This window comes from Capricornis sumatraensis, chromosome 2, assembly GCF_032405125.1.
Source record: "Capricornis sumatraensis isolate serow.1 chromosome 2, serow.2, whole genome shotgun sequence".
Lineage (NCBI taxonomy): Eukaryota > Metazoa > Chordata > Mammalia > Artiodactyla > Bovidae > Capricornis > Capricornis sumatraensis.
In genome coordinates this window covers 103,056,158-103,065,518 of record NC_091070.1, presented here as the reverse complement: position 1 = coordinate 103,065,518, position 9,361 = coordinate 103,056,158, and the positions used below count along the sequence as shown (strand labels likewise).

General features: G+C 44.5%; 1 non-coding gene across 1 annotated transcript; it reads right to left on the bottom strand.

Moving 5' to 3' along the window:
* Positions 1–8,966: 8,966 nt before the first annotated feature.
* Positions 8,967–9,038, bottom strand: TRNAC-ACA (transfer RNA cysteine (anticodon ACA)). Its single transcript has one exon. It is a non-coding gene; the product is annotated as a tRNA-Cys (tRNA).
* Positions 9,039–9,361: the final 323 nt, after the last annotated feature.

Here is a 9,361-nt window from a genome sequence, read left to right as displayed (position 1 = left end):
TGGATTCTATCCCTGGTCTGGGAAGATCCCCTGGAGGAGGGCATGGCAATCCTGGCCACTCCAGTATTCTTGCCTGGAAAATTCCATGGACAGGGGAGCTTGGTGGACTACAGTCCATAGGGTTGCAAGGAGTCAGACATCACTGAGTGGCTAAGCACAGCACAGCACAGCACGCTTTAAAATAAACCTGCCCTAGGTCAGTCTTCTGAGACTTATACAGAAGCCTAAAAGGTTATACAGAGTCAGTGGTGAGGTTCTCATGGCAGTGTTTTCCAGTGATGCTGCCAAATCCACAGTGAAACACAAACTGATCATACCAGCCTCAGAACATGACTATGGAAAGGTCACTGGCACTTTCAGGCAGCAATTAAAAAGGGAGTTCTACACTCTCAGCACAGACCTGCAAGGTTTCACTTCATCACAACAAATGCACAAGGGCAATGGGTGCTGATCATTTGTAGGGCTTTCCTCCCTTGGGGTAAAATTACTCCCACATCCCAAAAGGTTGGTGAGCTGGGGTGTAGACAGGAAACTCAGGAGATACTGAGAACTGAAATCTGGGTGGCAAAGCTCCCTGAGTCAAACCTTGAGGTTTTGAGCAGGAACCTGCCAGCAGAAGCAAGTTGGGGAAATGGAAGGGGGACGGGCCTTTCAAACGGATCAAGAAAAGTGGCCCAGGAATTCAGGAAGTTAACTTTTCTTCTGCTTTTCTCACATAATTGTATTTAAATATAAGCTGGCCAGAACCTTACATCCAGACTTTGTGTAAAAAATCATCGCCATCTATATATGTTCATGTTTGCTTCTTTATGCATAATCTCCAGAAACATATACCATCAGATGACAATAGCTGCTTCTGGGGAAGAGAACTGGGTAGCTGGGAGATTTACTTTCCAGTATATCCTACTGTGACTTTGCATGTTGTATCACATGGTTATTTTATCTATCCAACAGTTTTTGTGGTAGTTCTGCACTGTGCCCAAAGCCCAGGATGTTGACTGGAACTTCGGGTTGGTGCCAAGCACTGAGGACCCTACATTATAAAGAAAACTCCTGATACTGAGGGTGGGGGGGGCACACAGCTTTCTTGGGCTCCCAGACTGGTCCTGCTCACCTGTAACCTAACACCAGCATCGTCTCTCTGGATTTGGTAGGGGAGAGAGTGAGAGGCTTTGGGAGGACAGGCCAGCTCTTGACCAGTCCCTTTGGCGGTTGTAGCCTGGCCGGCTGGCCAAGCTCCAAGGGCCAGCTCTGCAGCCAGCTAGCGTCGTCCTCACCTGGCCCTTGCTCCTCTCCTCTGGCCCCACCTCAGATGCCATGCCTCGTAGCCTGTGACAGCCTCTCCCCAGAAGGCAGAGACTCTGCCCTGCTCATCATTTTATCCCCAGTCCCCATCACAGCGCTTGGCTCAAAGTGGGTCTCGTTAAACAGACAGACAAGTGAATGTTGATCAATGAGTAAAAGGCATTAGGAGCTTTACTGTCCAAATTAAGTAACTGTTAGTCGCTCAGTCGTGCACGACTCTGCGACCCCATGGACTGCAGCCCACCAGGCTCTTCGGTCCATGCGATTTCCAGGCAAGGATACTGGAGTGGTTGCCATTTCCTTCTCCAGGGGATCTTCACAACCCAGGGATCGAAGCAGGGTCTCCTGCACTGCAGGCAGATTCTTTACCAACTGAGCCACAAGGGAAGCCCTTACTGTCCAAAGCTCCCCTGCAAAAGAAAACTGTTTCCCTCCATGTTTGACAAGTCTCCTGACACCCCCCGGTGTTTGCAGAAAGGGCCTCACGGCTTACACAGCACCTTGGTGCAAATTATGAAAACGTACTCCTCTGGGTAGACGCAGTTCCATGGGGCACAGCTTGGTGGCAGCAGAAGCCTCTGTAGGAGGGTTGAGGTATGTCCTGAGGAGACACCTGGATTGCTGAATTTGCATTAGATTTGAAGCTCCATTCACCTCGGCGCTAGCAGGTGCAGGACCTGTGCAGGACCGATACCACACAAGCTAGGTGGCCACGGAATTCCTCCGCTCTCCCCCACTTCTCTGTCAGGCCCCCCAGGACTCCCTGCTCCCCGTCACCTGGGCCAGTTACCTGCCCAGGCTCCTCCCTGTCTCTTTTATCTGAGGGGTCCCTGCCTGGCTCCCTCCTCATCCTCTCACTTGCTCTTCTCACCTCTCAGTCTCTCTTCCAAGACTTCTCCCTCCTCGACTGCTCATCTTCTCTTTTCTCAACACAGATGACGTGTGAGACACACTTTCTCAGTCCGTGCTTGTGGCAGCAAATGGAGCAAGTTTGTTCACCCCCATGCAACAGAAAACACACGGTTTACATAACTTGACCAAAGTCACACAAGACTCAAGGAACAAAGTCAGCAATTTAACCCAGATTTAGGGGACTTCAAACAAGGAATCCTGACTTCTGCGTCTGGCTGAGATGAAGTAACAGAAACTGGATTTCATCCTCCAGTCTGAAACAACAAAAGAGATCAAATATATGAAATGACAGTTTGAAGGCAATGGAGATGAGGTAACAATGGATAATGATTCTGGGGAAATGGGAAATAAATTTAATGAGCTCTGCGATGACCATCACTCCCTGCCTTAGATAATTGCCAAAGGGGACACTGAGGCGAAGCCCAGCAATCTCACTGAGTGGCAGAGACAGAACTGAGAGTCTGGAGACACTGAAGCAGCCAGGACACAGAGGACAGAATAGGAGAGAGGAGAGCGGAAAGAGCATCGCAGGCTCTGCAGACGGAGCAGGTGTGTCGGAACACTGGACATGGGGAGGGAGGCCCGGACAGGCGCGGAGGACCAGGCCCTGTGCCTGGATTGTGCTTCTGCAGCCAGGTTGACAGAATTCATAACTCATGACACACTGGGTAGAGTCCTCCGGAAGTGCTCATCACAGAAGGGGCAATATTCAGCGCTAGACTGAGCACTGCTCTGGACCACCTCACAAATCATAAAAGCAAGGCCCAGAAGGATCAAGCTAGTGTTTCTAAGTAAGCGCAACCCAGAACAAAGCTCATACACAAATATCTAACACCCTGCAACATATAACTCACAACACCTGGCGTCTGAAGGCAGGCAAAGAGGCACGAAAACGTGATGCGGATTGAGGAGAAGAATTAATCCATTGAAGCTGACTGGCTCAATCCAGAATGGACACAGATGGCAGAATTACCGTATGTTCAGTCATATGTACTCTCAGTCATATCTTTTTGTGACCCCATGAACTGTAGCCCACCAGGCTCCTCTGTCCATGCAATTTTCCAGGCAAGAATACTGGAGCAGGTTGCCATTTCCTACCCCAGGAGATCTTCCCCAGCCAGGGATCGAACCCAAATCTCTTGTGTCTTCTGCATTGGCAAGTGGGTTCTTTACTCTAGCGCCACCTGGGAAGCCTGTTAGAATTAGAGAAAGACGCAGAAACATGCAGCAATAAGTGCTCGGGTGATGCCAGCTATCATCATCGTTAATTTCATCCTCAAAAAACTTTACTTCAAGGAGAATGTTGCAACATCTGCACTGACAGAAAAACTGAGGTTCAGAACGGTGGAATGGCATAATCAATATCCCAGAGGGAGCAACCTGCAGTGCAGGGGCTAGAGCAAGTTCCTTCACTTACATATTGCCTGGGACCAGATCTATACCTGACCCCACGCCAGCCTCCCTGTCTGGTAGTCACTCTTACCTCTCAGCTTGAGCAGAACTGGGCAGGGGAAGTATTGCACGAGCTGCTCTAGTTCCCAGAAAGTTATCAGAGCGACCGGGTACCGCTGGATACTTCAGGTTAGGCTATGCTATGCTAAGGTAGCTTCTGGGACCAGTGGTCTGCACCCACACAGTCCTGTAAGGGCTAGACACTGATCTTCCACAGTGTGGAATGAACTTGAAATTTAACTGAAGCTCTTACCCTAAAACCAGGATCTCTTGCACTGCAGGTGGATTCTTTACCAGCTGAGCTACCAGGGAAGTCCAAAACTATGCAGGCTGAAGGAAGTCTGCTACTTTGGGTACCCGTTGCTGTTATTTAGTCGCTAAGTCATGTCCAGCTCTTTTGCCACCCCATGCGCTGTAGCCCATCAGGCCCCTCTGTCCATAGGATTTCCCAGGCAAGAATACTAGAGTGGGTTGCCATCTCCTCCTCCTGACCTAGGGATTGAACACCCGTCTCCTACATTGGCAGGTGGATTCTTTACCACTAAACCACCAAGGAAGTCCCGAAGAATTGTTGTTTATTTTCCGAGGGGTGTCCAATTCAATCCATTTGTGACCCCAAATGGACTGTAGCCTGCCAGGCTCCACTGTGTATGGGATTTCCCAGGCAATAATACTGGAATTGGTTGCCATTTCCATCTCCTGGAGATCTTCCCTACCCAGGAATCGAACCCGTGTCTCCTGCATTGTCAGGCAGATTCTTTACCACTGACTTATCAGGGAAGCCCCAGTACAGTGGTATAACCTTCAACTAATAAGATAATTATATTTATGTACATGAAAAATATTAAACATATTCCTGGGTGGTGAAATATTGCTTTTCTTTTACTTCTTTAGTGTTTGTAGAATTATTTAAATATAATAATTTTTCAAAAGTAAGAAAACTTTGCAAAGGTTTGTACATATTAAAATACCAAGTATGATTCGGATAGACTACCTCTTCCTAGTCTGACTATAAGAAAAATTAATAAAATTTCAATCTTCCTTATCCTTTGTCTATATGGCCCATCACTCAGTCATGGAAATAACTCGGGTTCTTTGGCATAATTTTCTCATTATGACCCTAATCTGGGTGACTTTCATGCAGGTAATATACTATACATTCAGCCTTTCATATGTAGAATTCAAACTCCTGTACTCTGCTAACAGGAGAATGTTTTGAATTCTCATATGATTTTGGTATCTGCCAGCAAATTTGTTCAGTTTCAACAGCAGTATTTTTGGTTCAGCAATTGTTTTGGCTGTTGTTTGTCTTATTGTTCAGTCACTCAGTCATGTCTGACTCTTTGCAGCCCCATAGACTGCAGCACGCCAGGCTTCCCTGTCCTTCAACATCTCCCAGAGTTTGCTCAAACCCATGTCCATTGAGTCGGTGATGCCATCCAACCATCTCATCATCTGTCGTCCCCTTCTCCTCCCACCTTCAGTCTTTCCCAGCATCAGGGTCTTTTCTAGTGAGTCAGTTCTTTGCATCAAGTGGCCAAAGTATTGGAGCTTCAGCTTCAGCATCAGTCCTTCCAATGAATATTCAGGACTGATTTCCTTTAGGATTGACTCGTTTGATCTTGCTGTCCAAGGGACTCTCAAGAGTCTTCTCCAATACCACAGCTGAAAAGCATTAATTCTTCACGCTCAGCCTTCTTTATGGTCCAACTCTCATATCCATACATGACTACTAGAGAAACCATAGCTTTGACTATACAGACCTTTGTTGGCAATGTGATGTCTCTGTTTTTTAATACACTGTCTAGGTTTGTCATTGCTTTCCTTCCAAGGAGCAAGTGTCTTTTATTTTCATGGCTGCAGTCACCAACCACAGCGATATTGGAGCTCAAGAAAATAAACTGTCACGTCACTGTTTCCATTTTTTGCCCATCTATTTGCCATGAAGTAATGGAACTGGATGTCAGTATCTTCATTTTTCTAATGTTGAGCTTTAAGCCAGCTTTTTCACTCTCATCTTTCACCTTCATCAAGAGGCTCTTTAGCTCCTCTACATTTTCTGCCATTAGGGTGTTATTATCTACATATCTGAGGTTATTGATATTTCTCCTGGCAATCTTGATTCCAGCTTGTGCTTCATCCAGCCTGGCATTTCACATGATTTATTCTGCATAGAAGTTAAATAAGCAGGGTGACAATATACAGCCTTGATATACTGATTTCCCAATTTTGAACCAGGCCAAGAAGCAACAATGAGAACCGGTCATGGAACAACGGCCTGGTTCAAAATTGGGAAAAGAGTTTTGATTGTGCAATTATTTGATTTTTGTATTTTATTTTAAAATAGAATATTAGAGACTTCCAGACAGTAGAGAATTTGCCAGCAATGCAGGAGACCCAGGTCGACCCCTAGGTTGAGAAGATTACCCACTCCAGTATTCTTGCCTGGAGAATTCCATGGACAGGTGAGCCTGATGGGCTACAGTTCATGCGATCACAAAGTCAGACACCACTGAGCAACTAACATTAACACTATGAGTGTTTGAACGTACATTTTCATCTCTCTTTCCTCCTAAAACCCAACTATGATTGTTATTCCTTTACTGTTATTGTAAAAAAACAAAAAGGTGTAAACGAAGAGAAAGAAAATAGGAGAGAAAGTAACAGTTTAGCAATATCAACAAACTTTAGGAAGAGGGACGCTGAATGAATGAGTCGTTTCTGATTTGGCAGGAGAATCTATTAAAAGAGTGTATTTATTCAAGACAACAGGTCATTCTAAAGATTGAAATAGGAGATGGAACTCTCAACTAGAATATTGCTTTAAAGTCTGTATAAAGAGCAGTTAGAGCCCCAGGTCTCTTCCTTCAACCTAATAGTTGTGAGGCAACCCTCCCCAACCCCAACAGCAGAGAAATGCCTACAGGTAGAAGCAGAGAGACTATGAGCTTAGGGACACTGCTGCTGCTGCTGCTGCTTCTGCTGAGTCGCTTCTGTCGTGTCCGACTCTGTGCGACCCCTTAGACGGCAGCCCACCAGACTCCCCCGTCCCTGGGATTCTCCAGGCAGAACACTGGAGTGGGTTGCCATTTCCCACTGGGCACTGCTAAAGGTGGAAGGAAGGCATCAAACTGAAAACAGAGGAATTAACTGAAGGTCAGCCTACTAAATGACAAGGACCCCCCAAATTCTTTACTTGAATTCCAGGGTGTTGACAGCTAAACATACATCTTGGCCCTTCCCGCCACTCCCAGAAGTTGAGAAGATTCTCTTCTGAGTTAATTGACTATCCCAAGAAAACAAATCTATAGACACTGGCATTTGGGGTCTCCTGTGGGCTTCCCTGGTGGCTCAGTTAGTAAAGAATCCTCTTGCAATGCAGGAGACTGCCTATAATGGAGGAGATTCAGGTTTGATCCCTGGGTTAGAGAGATCCTCTGGAGAAGGAAATGGCAGCCCACTCCAGTATTCTTCCCTGGGAAATCCCACAGACAGAAGAGCCTGGCGGGGTACAGTCCATGGGGCTGTGATGAGTCAGACACAAGTTAGCAACTAGCCAACCATGGTTAACTCAATAATTAACAATCTTTGCCGATGCATGTAGAACTTCCAACCAGATTTTTAGTGCCTCATTCTTAAATATGAATAGACTAACCGAGAGTCAAGGAAATCCTGTAACTTGAAAGCCAAAATAACAACAAAGGCAAGAAAAAAAAATCTAGCAAGAAAGACAAAGCAGAAGGAATTTTTTTTAAACGTATGAGCAGTATGTTCTAACAAATTAAAAGTTGTTGTATATATTAAGGAAGAATATGATGTTAGAGAAAAAGAGCATTTAGAAAACAGGAAAGGTCTCTTAATAATAAAACAACTGATACATCAAAAATCAAGAGTCCAGTAGAAAAGCTGGAAGATCGAGTTGAGAAAATATTCAGGAAATGGAACAAAAAAGAGAAACAAATAGAAAATAGAAGAGAAAAGTCAAGAATTTAGATTAATCTGCAACATACAAAAAATTTAAAAAGAGAAAGAAGAAGAAACAAAGGGGAGGAAATTATCAACAGAATAATAAAATAAAATGTCCTGGTCCACACTCTGTGGAGTTTGTTTCTCTTTAAATATTGATAAATCCACTTCTTACCTATCAAAGAAAAACCACACACACACACACACACAAAGCAAAAACACACTTCCTATACTACAGGAAGAAAGAAAGATTGAAGTTTCCAGGGTGAAAAAAAGGAAAGGTTTAAAGAATTAAGAATTATATTTCTCAGAAGCAATAACGGACGCTAGAAGACATTGGGACAATGCTTTCAAAATTCTGAGAGAACATTATTTCCACTAAATATTCCAGCTAAATATTCAGTTAAGTTAGAGGGTGGAATAAGACTGACTGAGGGCTCAAAAACGTAAAAGTATTTTGAATGTACTCTTCCTCAGGAAGCTACTCCCCCTTCCCCTGCCCAAACTGAAGGGATAAGCCAAGGAGGAGGAAAATGTGGGCTCAAGGAAGGAGGGGATATTCCATAGGAGTGCAGTGAGTGAAAGGGATTTTCAGGCTGCTGGCAAAGACAAGCCCAAGAATAAGTGAGCTTCGGGAGCACCCAGTGCAGGTCAGGCAGGATGGTGACGGCCAGGAGGGATGGCTTCACAAAACCGTTAAGTTTACTGATGCTGATCATACTTAGAAGAGTACCATATTCCTCTTAAAAAGTTTAGGGATTAATTGGTAATAATTACATGGAAAACCAAGCAAACAACAAATAAGATAATTACTTACTTTAGGAGAAAAAGGAAAGTAGTACTTGATAATAAATATAATCGAAGTAGACTGAGCGGTTTAGCTGTGACCTGGGTCTGGGCTGTGCTTAGTCACTCGGTCATGCCTGACCCTTTGTGACCCCATGGACTGCAGCCCACCACGCTCCTTTGTCCATGGGTTTATCCAGGCAAGAACACTGGAGTGGGTTGCCATGCCCTTCTCCAGGGGATCTTCATTGCAGGCAGATGGGGTTTTTACTGACTGAGCCACCAGAGAAGCCCACCCAGCAATAAAAATGTCAATTCTGATTTTATATTTTTTACTATAATTTTGAATGTTGATTTAGTTAAAAAAATAACACTGTCATAGCTCTAAGTGAGGTGGTATAAGGATGTGAAAGTGAAAGTGAAGTTGCTCAGTTGTGTCCGAGTCTTTGTGACCCCATGGACCGTAGCCTACCAGGCTCTTCCGTCCATGGGATTTTCCAGGCAAGAATACTGGAGTGGGTTGCCATTTCCTTCTCCAGGAGACCTTCCCAACCCAGGGATTGAACCTGGGTCTCCCGCATTGTAGGCAGACGCTTTACCATCTGAGCCACTAGGGAAGATCGGTATAAGGATAAAGGAAACTAAATCCTCATCAATCCAAACTAAATCCTGTCTACATCTACAATTAGAAGTAAATAAATAATCTCCAAAATATAAAATTTTGAAAAAGATTGGCAGTATAAGCATATTTAGAAAGTAAAAATCAGAAGAAACAGCAAAAAGGTTCTAGGAACGGTCATTGGAACGGGAAGAATGAAGCTTAAGGATATAGTTTTAACTTCTCAAATTTGCAATACTATTGAGTATGCATACACACATGTTTTACTTTAATACACATGAAAAGGTTTTCAGTGACTGGAGAACAGAATGAAAGTGTTTT